Source organism: Hibiscus syriacus, unplaced genomic scaffold, assembly GCF_006381635.1.
Source record: "Hibiscus syriacus cultivar Baekdansim isolate YM2019G1 unplaced genomic scaffold, ASM638163v2 tig00112206_pilon, whole genome shotgun sequence".
NCBI lineage: Eukaryota > Viridiplantae > Streptophyta > Magnoliopsida > Malvales > Malvaceae > Hibiscus > Hibiscus syriacus.
Genome location: NW_024063267.1, coordinates 1,113,165 through 1,125,165, shown reverse-complemented (window position 1 = coordinate 1,125,165; position 12,001 = coordinate 1,113,165). Strand labels below are relative to the sequence as shown.

The window sequence follows — 12,001 nt, the reverse complement described above, 5'->3', positions numbered from 1 at the left end:
GTCCATTAAGTTTTAATGGCAGGTTATTAAAATAAAACAAAAATAAGACATTAGGTTCATTTAAAAAAATTAAAAATTTAAATACTAAAACAGACCAAAACTAATAATTTAGGTAAACGCATAGATCTTAAACAAAGCATAAACAAATATTAATTTTTAAACAATTAATTATATTAAAAATTATTTTAATATAATTTAATAGTTATTTGTGCACTTTACCCATAATTATTGTTGCATTATGGATAATTTAGCCCTAACCAATAGTCCAGTGTCGACTCAAGCAACAGGAAGATGAGATGAGGGTTTAGGATTGAGTTGGCCCACCAACTCATCCACAACTCAGTCTCTGCTTTCCATTTGTAGCCGATCATATCCATCTCCTGATCTCCGTGATCCTTCTTCTTTTGATTTTCTCTTTTCTTTGACTAAGAACTCACACTTATACTACCATTTCACTCCCTCTACTTTCTCTTCTTTTCTCAACACTAATTTCTAACATCTTCGGAATTCAGCTATGGCTTCCAATTTGCAGAAGGAATCCACTTCTTCCGGTGAGCTTTAAACCCCCAGATTCCTTTTTTTTGTTTTGATGTTGAATTGGGTTTGGAATTCGTTCTGACATCTATGTTGCATGTTAAATTTCATCCCTGGTTGATGAATTGATTGGATTTTCGAGTCGATAATGAAATTGTTAACTCATCGTTTTTATTGTCAATACTGCCTTTAAATTGTGTTATCCTCTTGTTACTGAATCAGGGTTTCATGTACTGTGATTTCATTAATTTCTTGGAGTTTAGTGTGTGTTTTCCTGGATTACTACATGGCTTTTAAGAGTTAGTAATAGCGGCTGGTCTTTATGTTTCTTGTTTTTGTTTTTTAGATGAAAATCAACAGAAACATCCGCCACCGAGAACAATACTTCGAAGCCGGAAGCTTCCGCAGCGGCGTCGCAGCTGGCACAGTCTGGATCTTCTCCTGCCACCATGTCTGGACCTGGGTCTGTTCCTCCGAATCCGTTCGATTTCTCGGCCATGAGTGGCCTCTTAATGTAAGCTTTTCTCTTTTTCATTTGCCTTTGATAATCATTGCTCTTCTTTTGCTCTATGCCTTGCCAATGCTGTGTTTGTAGTATAGTCGAGTATGTTAAGCTTTACGGTTAATAACTTGATCAGCTGTGTCAACATCCCGGTGTATTAAGGTGGGAACTAAAGAACAGTTTCCATTGATAAATTTGTGAGCTTGGATAAATCTTGTGAAGTAGTCTGTAATTGCACTTACAAAGAATGTTAAATTTTGTTTTATGGGGCTCAATGCAATTTGGGTGATCATCATGTGTTCAAGTCGTTTTGGGTAATTTCGAGTTTAGTTTCAGGTCACTTTTGCTCCGATCAATTAAATTCCTTAGAAAAGTGATTACTTTCCCCTCAAAACATATGCCTGTTTCAATAAATTTTAATTATGCATATGGCTCTTAATCACCTTGGTTTGTTAGGATCCAAGCATCAAGGAACTAGCTGAGCAGATAGCGAAAGATCCGTCATTTTCCCAAATGGCAGAACAGCTCACTAAGAGTTTCAAGGGGCAGCGACTGAAGATAGTTGCCACAGCTTGATCCACAGCAGTACTATTCGACTATGCAACAGGTTATGCAGAATCCCCAGTTTTATGACCATGGCCGAGCGCCTTGGTAATGCATTAATGCAGGTGTGGGCTCATTTACCATGCATTCCGGTTCTTTAATGTTTTTCCCTTGTATTACGTTACCTGAAATCACATTGAAAGATGAAACTTTTTTTTTTGTCTTTCTTTAGGATCCGGCTATGTCTAGCATGCTTGACGGTTTGACTAATCCTCAACACAAAGACCAGATCGAGGAACGGATGGCACGTATGAAAGAAGATCCATCATGAAACCTATTCTAGATGAATAGAGACTGGTGGTCCTGCTGCGATGATGAAGTGGGTGATTAGTAGCATCATAATTTTATTACCTTATGGCTTAACATATTATTCCTCGTTAGAATGAGTGTATGATGTGGTTTCGTATTTTTTCACTAAAAGGTTCCATATTTAGGTATTGGAACGATAAAGATGTTCTAAAGAAGTTGGGTGAAGCAATGGGTCTTGCAGTTTCAGGAGAAGCAGCCACATCTGCTGGTTATTCTGCTGCAGATGAAGGTGGTGAGTAGGGAATGAGGATGATCGATCGTACATAATTGTGCTAGTGTCGGTGATGTTGAGGTATGGCTTAACTGTTTGTAACGTATGCTTCTTCCCCTTTGACAGATAATCCATAAAGTTTTGACCCACCATGATTTAGGGTCTGAAAGCTGCATTAGCCTCTGGTGCTGACAAGGATGAAGAAGATTCAGAGGGAAGGACAGCATTGCATTTTGCATGTGGATATGGCGAGGTATTATAATTTTATAACTGAATCTTTCCCCCGACAAATGTAGTTTCTAACGAAGAAATTCGATGCAAAAAACCAGATATTTTAATCACTAATTGCCTACAAAGCATACAGTATCCATGGCAGTCACTGATGCTTATCGTCTTTTATATTGTGGAATCTGTCAGCTACTAAGATATGCTTGCTTCTTGGTTTGGTTCAGCGTTTACGTATGGCCATCTACCAGACATATCTATTCGAACTATTGCTTGCTTCTTGGTTCAGCGTTTACATATGTCTCTTTGATATCATGCTTCTTGTCCGGAGGGTTAAAGCTAATAAACTTTATATAATTACAGGTTAAATGTGCTAAAGTCCTTATCGAAGCTGGAGCAAAAGTCGACGCTTTGGACAAGAACAAGAACACCGCGCTTCATTACGCTGCCGGTTATGGAAGGAAAGATTGTGTTGCCCTTCTACTGGAAAACGGCGCTGCTGTGTAAGTAAACAACTCGCATCAAGCAACCATCGATACCGACTCTTATGTTATATACATCCCCCTTTCTCGAACATAATTTCTCTCCTCTCGCTGCAGCACACACCAAAACATGGACGGGAAGACGGCCATCGACGTTGCAAAGCTGAACAATCAGCACGAGGTGGTCAAGTTGCTGCAGAAGGATGCGTTCCTGTGAGTTGGGACTGTCGGCAAGCGGCATGTGATAGGGGCGTTTTCTCTGTGCTATCAGACAAAAAACAAAACAAATTTGCTTTGATTTTGTATGTGGTTGTGTGATCACTGGCACAGCTCAACCAGTTGGCTTTGCTGTCTGGTTGCTACATGTAGCACATTTTTTCTCTAAAAAAGTATTAGTGTTATTTATTTAATTTTCTGAAATATTTTCTGTGGGGGAATGTTTCTGGCACATGCATTTCACTGATGTGTTTATGTATATTAAGAGAGATTAGTGGAGTGTTTTCCATATTTAAGTATAATTTTAATGGATCACCGACGGACCGACATGGTACATGGGAAGCTAGCCATGTGCCATGTGTCGTTATAATATCTTTTACATGTTGCTGCGCCCATTGATTTGTACAAAGGCAAAAAGGGGAAATGTGTTTTGATGAAAGCAAAGCAACAAAGAAAAGAGCATGGGAAATTGTGACCTATAATTTTGAATTCATTCCTAGATTTTAAGATATCTCAAATTGGATTAATTGCACGAACAAAATTATCTTAACGGTTAATAGGATGATTTTTTTAGAAGTCGAGCTCAAGCATCAATATTATAGGGTATTGAAATATTTATTATCAAATTGTTGAAATTCTTCAGAACATATTATTACTTGAAATATCTATAGATTAATAAAAAAAGTTATCTCGACTATCAAAATTTGTAAGATGATCATTTGACTATAAAAATGTTATTTTGTTAAATCTCTTGACTATTAAAAGTTACAAAATGATCACCTAACTATTGATTATGTTCTAAATTCGACCTTCTGGAAGTTATTCTACTATCAGAGATATGATAAAATTTGATTCCATAATCTTAAATAACTGTCATATCCCATACAACATACTAGAATCCATCTCAAACTATCTATAATTTTTTAACAAAAAATGACGAGTTTGAAACATAATGAATAGTCGAGTGACCATTTTGTAACTTTTAATAGTAAAGGGACTCAACAAAACATCCTATAGTTTTGGGACCATTTTATAACTTTTAATAGTTGGAGGACTCAATAAAATAATATTTTATAATCAAGGGACCATTCTTGTACTTTACCCTTTAAAATATGGTTATATTAATGGATATCCAATGGAATTAAGCGCTTAAACTTAAAATCAGAGTAAAGGAAAGAGGGGCGAGAGGTCAATGGTTCAACTTTGGAGGACCAATCCAAAATTAAAAATGGCATTTGAGTGGCTGGCTTGATGGCTTTTGAACGACGTGCGTCTCAAGCTTAGGCTGTGTATCTACTTTACACGTGTAAACAAAAGTATAAAGCAGCTGATACTTATATATATATATATAAAGGGTAAACTAAAACTAAGGTCACTTAATTCTGGATTTAGTAATAAACATGTTACTTTTCTTCTAAACGTTATAAATAAATCATTTAATTAAAATATCATTACACGAAAATAGTGACGTGACTTGATATAATAACGATCTTATTCTTCAAAATTTATAATTTATTAATTTGGTCTTTATTCGAAACAATTCAATAAATTTAGTATTTAATATTTAAAAAGCTTATCATTTTTTTTGTTCTTCTCCTATCAACGTTATATTGTTTTTTTTATAGTTTTTATATTATGATAATAGTCTAATACTGATGTGTTGTTATTTTATGACACAATGTAATTATTCAAATATTACTTTGATTTGATGGAGTCGTTTGATTTGATAGTATCGTAAAAAAATTAGATTAATAATTTTTTTTATTAATATAGGATGATTATCATTGGTATTAAAAAATATTAAATATAAATGATTAAATTTATTGAATTATTTTAAATAAGAACAAGTTTAATAAAATATATAAATTTAATGAATTAAAAATATTATTATATCATATTATATCAACCGTCCATTTCATTCTTAACGATAAGATGAAATGCTTGTAATATTAATGTAACCGAATGATATGTTTATAACTTTTAAAGCAAAAGTAATTTGTTTGTTATTAAACCTATAATTAAGGATGACAACGGGTCGGGTTTTTTGTCGATCCGATCCGGTCAAAAAAATTTATATCTTACATCCGACTCGACTCGACCCAAAAAATATATATTCTTCACCAACTCTGACTCGACCCGATTTTTTAGAATATAAATTCGATCTGACCCGACCCGATATAAATTAATGATTTAATTAAAAATAACATTTTAAAGGAAATTACATCATTTTCCTTGGATTAGGTCGGGTTGAAGTTTTTTCACCCTCAATCCGAATTCGATCTGACCCAACATCACCCCATAAAAAATCGATATGATCCGGCTTGAACCCAATTTTTTTTTTTTTAAATCCGACCTAATCAGATTGAATCGGATTGAAACCTGTCGAGTGAAATTGACATCCCTACCCATAATTAAGTGAAACAAGAGAATTATCTATCCAAACTAGTTAACTCAACATTAAATTAGAAGAAAAAACAACCGTCTTTTTTCTTTTAATTTAATATTCCACTGTCTCTACAAAAATACTAGTATTACAACAGTTAATGCTCCGACAATACTGTTTAAATTCATTACATATTGCCATAAGTTATTAATTATTGTATTTAATGTTATGTATTGTTACTATATGAAAATCATTTTTTAATATTATAAATAAATAAATAAATAAATAACAGTATATTTGAACCGGTGGCCGGTGGACTTGGAGTTTCTGTCTGGTCAATTCCCATTTTGAGTCCCCCATTATGCACTAAATTAAAATTCTGTCCCTATATTTTAATTGGACATAATTCGTCCCTAAACCCGGATCAGGTCGGACTATAGGTAAAGAGATAGAATATTTGAATCGAGTTTAGATCGATAAAAAATCCAGTCCAATTAGACCTATACTTATCTCTAATTTGAAAAAAGTATTTTAATTAAAATATTATGTATTTAAAATAATTAATAATATTATAAAAATATGATGGTTAAATCCTTAATTTGAGCATAATAAAGAAACCACGCCTCTAATTTATTATTATTACCATTTTATCAATTCAACTAAAGGTTAAAAAATCAATTGATGACTGAACAGTTTAATTACTTTAATATAGTTGAATTACCCCCGATGAATTATCACCATTAACTAAACCATTTTTGCCTTGTTAACGTAAAATAATGCATGAGATTTACCTATACTTTTGAGAGAGAAAACTGATGTTTATCTCGTATTGTTTTATCTTAATGTGGGCCCTTCAAATAAGAAAATAAATCTAATGTGATCATTTAATCAATATTTTTATTGTCGATCGTTACGGTGTTGATATGACAATTAATGTTACGAACATGCGATTTAGGGTGACAGATTAACATGGCAGATAACATTGCAGGTGGTTAAATTGGTAACTCAAACATGACATATGGACTACCATGTCAATACTGTGAACTGACACGACAGTACTGTAACAATCAACAACGAAAAAACTGGTCAAAAGATCACATTGAGAGAAAAATAATACGGGAATAACATTAATTGTTTTTTCCTTAAAAGTACAGGTATATTGGATGCCTTTTTGCCTAAAAATATCAGAAATTAAGGATTTGGTCCTCTTACTATGCTTAAATTTATAATTTTAACCTTTGTACTTATTTTATCATAATTTAATCCATATACTTTTAGGAATGAAACGTTAATATAAAAGACCTTCCAGCCATTACATTGATATAAGTTTTTTTAACAAGGGGTATTAACGAGGATATTAACTAATATTATAATTGACTTTGATATATTTAAGATAATTACTATAATATCCATATATCTACAGGGCTGAGGCTAGGACGTTGGAGGCTATGTGCAAATTCTTAAAAGATACCCTTAGTAAAAATTCCAAAGCTTGAATGCCGTATATATAGGGAGATTGGTGATATACTAACTCAAATCCTAACGATGTGGGATAGGGAGATCATGAAGATGAGCTCATTTCTCGTAAAGTGGAGTTAGACAAAAAAAAAGAATTTTTATTATAATAAATCTAATTTTTTTAGGGCTCTTGCTATTCCGGGGCCTGTTCCGTTGCTTAAGTTGATCTTATATAAGCCCGCCTCTGTATATCTACATTTTTCAATTATACCTTTATTTTACCTAATAAACATATTTTTTTTTTATATATTTATAAAAATATCTATCAAATAGGGTAGATGAGGATATTAACGAGGAATGATGACAGGATCAAACATGGATAAGGTTTATATTGCTTTATATCTATAGGATAAAGATCTATCGAGTACTTAATCTAAAAGTCAAGAAAATTAAAGATCTTATAACTAATAATTAAATTAAAAAAGGTTTAAAATATCGTTATATTAAAAAAATTGGTTCGGCCCTATAAGGTCAAGTTTTTTTATTGTTAAAAATTCATATTTGATTCTGATTGAGTTTTTTTTAAAGGAGAGAGTTTGGTCATATTCATATTTATGATGAAAAATATCTGATCGACATGAGAATAATATTATAATTAACTTTGATATATTTAATATAATTACTATAATATCCATATATCTATATTTTTTAATTATACCTTTATTTTACCTAATAACCATAATTTTTTTAATATATTTATGTTAAATTGAGTGATTTTAAGTTAAAAAGTCGAATCAGATAACAAATAAAAAGAATATTATATTAATCTCAAGTTCAGATAGGCCAAACATATTTCCAGAATCAAACCATAACCATCCGTAAGCATAACCTCGTCCCTGACTGTGTCCCTAGTATTAACTACTTAAACTAATTATCAAAGTATAATGATTAAATTATGTGAAATTAAACCAGAAGAACTAAATCTCAAATTTTAGTATAAATAGAGGGATCAAACTCAGAATTTAACATTTTTAGTAACTTTTACCGTTAGAGAATGAGGTGTGTCAAACAATCCCAATTTTTATTTTGTATATAAATTATTTATATAATAATACAAAATAATTATTACTAACAAAAATATTTATTACTAGGACTAGAAGTTTATTATATATATATATATATATATATATATATATATATATATATATATATATATATATATATAGATTGTGTGTATTATTTTTGGTTCTTATAGAATCCGCCTACAAGAATCGGCGGTGTGGGGGAGGTGGGAGAGACACTGTGTGTGTGCTCGGTGGCGCTTTTAGATCTCTGTCTGTCCTAGAATCCAACCGAGCGCCAAAAAAAAGTTTCAATCTTTTTTCTCTTTTTTGTTTTGATTTTTTTCTCCAGAAATGGATGTGGTGAAGAAACAATCATCGGGGGTGTCCGATGTGGGAGCTTGGGCTATGAACGTTATCAGCTCCGTTGGCCTTATTATGGCTAACAAGCAGCTCATGTCCCCTGCCGGCTACGCCTTCGTCTTTGGTGCGTTCTTTGAATTTTCTTTTACATGCTCAAGTTTTTTTTTTGTTCTATTCGTCTCAGATCTGGATCGATTTCCCCCATTTTTAAACCTCTGGCAGATCCATTGAATTTCCCAGATTTTTTTTATTTGTTGGCTTCTTATCTTTTTTGGGTTCTGGGAAAAGATGGATTTTTAGTTGGAGATTTGTTGTTTTTTTACCGAAGAAGAGAGCTCCATTGACTTTAACTTGGGCCATGGATTATGGGACTTTGAAATTCAGATCTTATCCTGTAAAGGGCTAATTCAGATCCCAAATCTCTTTTATTACGACTGTGCTTCCAGATCTTAACGTGCATGATCATTCTTTAGAATGAGAATCTCTAGAATTGCTTTTGATCCAATTTAGTTTGATTTCTTAACTTCAAATGTTTTGAACCTTCGATGAATGATGAGTTGAATTCTGTGTTTGTGTAAATCTGAACATATTTCTCTTGCATTTACAGCTACTACATTAACCGGGTTTCACTTTTCTATGACCGCCTTAATCGGCTTGGTATCGAATGCCACCGGTCACTCGACGAGGAAAAAAGTTCCTCTATGGGAGCTTCTTTGGTTCTCTGTCGTCGCTAATACTTCGATCACCGGGATGAATTTGAGTCTCATGCTGAATTCTGTTGGATTTTATCAGGTAAAAGAAATGCTATACCAGAAAGAAGCATCAATATTAGGTTTCACTGTCATTGTGATGTAGATTTCATGTATTCCATCTATGCCATTGTCATTGTGATACAGATCTCAAACCCCTTTCGATTATCGTCATGGTATGGATTTCGAAGCTAACCCTTTTGTTTATCATTATGATACAGATTTCAAAGCTTAGTATGATTCCTGTTGTCTGTGTGATGGAATGGATACTACACGGTAAACACTACTCGGACAAAGTCAAGATTGCCGTTGTGGTAGTGGTTGTTGGTGTCGGTGTTTGTACAGTCACGGATGTAAAAGTTAATGCGCAAGGATTTATTTGTGCTTGTGTCGCCATCCTGTCTACCTCGTTACAACAAATTGTAAGCATTTCTCATTCGCCGTTTTTCATTTATCCTTTTCGGATGCCTTATGATTACAGTGCATAATAGGATAAAGCCTTCCACCCATCATAACAATTATGTCTGATGAATGCCAGATGTTTTGAAAGCTCGTTTTTTGTTTAAGTATGGTTATTTAAAACACGGTTGCATGTCTCTTCTACGTTAATGTGAACACGACTGTTTCATACCGCATCTTCTAGTGATCTATATCTTAGAGGATCTAGCCAAACGTTTTAATAATCCATCTTTGATCGTTCTACCTACTGTGTAATCAATCATGCTTTTGTTGGAACAGTCAATTGGCTCCCTACAGAAGAAATACTCGATAGGCTCATTTGAATTGCTTAGTCAAACAGCTCCGATCCAAGCTTTGTCTCTTTTATTGTTCGGTCCCTTCGTTGATTACTACCTCACCGGAAAATTGCTGGCAAGTTATAAGTTCTCCTCATCTGCACTCGTAAGTACTCCTTGTCTCATCAAAGCACTGCACACCATTTTCGCTCACCTATATGCACGAACACTATATGGTACCAAGACTTGTCATGAAAAATACTGATATGACTATGGGCTGATTGTTAACAATGCAGTTTTTCATACTACTTTCGTGCTCGTTGGCGGTATTCTGCAATATTAGTCAGTACCTTTGCATCGGACGATTCTCCGCGACGTCGTTCCAGGTCCTAGGGCACATGAAAACGGTCTGCGTACTGATATTGGGATGGCTACTGTTTGATTCGGAGCTGACGCTGAAAAACATACTGGGGATGGCGATTGCGATCCTCGGCATGGTAGTTTACAGCTGGGCAGTTGAGGCTGATAACAAACTGAAGCCAAGGCTTCAACACTGCCCAAAGATTCTCCTGAAGAAAACGTTGAATTGTTGAAGCAGCAGCAATCGGACGGTTCATCTCCACCCAAGGACGTTGAGCTAGGCAAATCTCAGTCTTAGATTTGTATGTTGTCTTTTTTTTTAATTTTAAATATTGATTTGTTCAATGTAGAAAATTATTTGTTTATTATTTTTAAGTTATTAATATGGATATTATTGTGCTATGTTTGACAAATATAAATATAAAATGTTCGATAAATATAGGTATTATATTGTGGAAAAAAAAGCAAAATAAGAATAATTTAATTGGGAAATTGAAGGTTGATCTTTACTGTGATGATCTTCGTATGGTGATAGGGACGTGTATTCATTGTTTTCTGTGGGCACCCACAAGTCAATCTTCTGTTCAACATATTGTCTCTTTCACTTCAAATAGAAGAACTGTCCTTTAAAAGATTTTTTTTATCTATATACGAATATTAGAATATTTGAATATAGAAATATAGATCTGATTTAAGTGATTTCAGTAATAAAAAATATTATTTTATTTTAAAAAAATTGAGTTTTAGTAATTATGTATGTAGAATATACATTATCGATATACTAAAATATCAACAACCAGAAATGATCATCCAGCTCAGTTGGTAGAGCACAAGGCTCTTAATTTTGGGGTCGTGGGATCGAGTCTTACGGAGGGTATTTCATAATTTGGAGGTCTTTTACGGAAGCTGCTCTCAACCTGGCGTTGGGGGCAGCCTACTATCCTACCTCCCCCTTACCCCATTACATATGGGAATAAGGGTAAGCTAATTTTAAAATATCAACAACCAGTTAGTTTAGTGAAATGAAGTATTGAATCACTTAAGTAAGGTCAAATGTTTGAATCCTGATGATTTTGAATGTAGTAAACATGGTTGAGGGTTGTCGGAGGTCTCTTACGGAAGCTGTTCTCAACCTGGCGTTGGGGGCAGCCTACTATCCTACCTCCCCTTACCCCATTACATATGGGAATAAGGGTAATCTAATTTTAAAATATCAACAACCAGTTAGTTTAGTGAAATGAAGTATTGAATCCCTTAAGTAAGGTCAAATGTTTGAATACCTGATGATTTTGAATGTAGTAAACATGGTTGAGGGTTGCCATTGCCTTTACAGTACTCGATCCGGATTATTTGATTAATAGATCGGATATTGATGGTTATACAAAAAAAATCAATAAACTAATTTCTTTTTAAAAAAGTATTACATTATAATTACCACAAACTTTTCAAAAAATATCTATACGATTATAAATAATGAGTTATTAATTTTCTATTGCCTTCTTTATATTGACCTACATCGCACACCTGACTTTAGTGAGTAAGTATCCTAACATGAATTTTCTACATACACAAAGACTCAAAATCAAGACTTTGTTTAAACGATATCAAACTAATTACCATTTAAACCAACTCAATAACTCAATCCGACTCATAATCATCTCTACTCTAACCAAATACAACAAACATATTTTTATGTTCCTTTTTTTCTTATATCCCTAACCATATACAACATATATAGTTTTATATTTTTTTTTATATAGGAAATGACAGCCTCGATAAATTGAATATGTTCTTATTTATATATAACATTT

The 12,001-nt window shown here is 33.3% G+C and overlaps 2 pseudogenes; both read left to right on the top strand.

Moving 5' to 3' along the window:
- Positions 1-302: 302 nt before the first annotated feature.
- LOC120175578 lies at positions 303-3,314 on the top strand (annotated as a pseudogene).
- A 4,934-nt stretch (positions 3,315-8,248) lies between these two features.
- On the top strand, positions 8,249-10,540 carry LOC120175670 (annotated as a pseudogene).
- Positions 10,541-12,001: the final 1,461 nt, after the last annotated feature.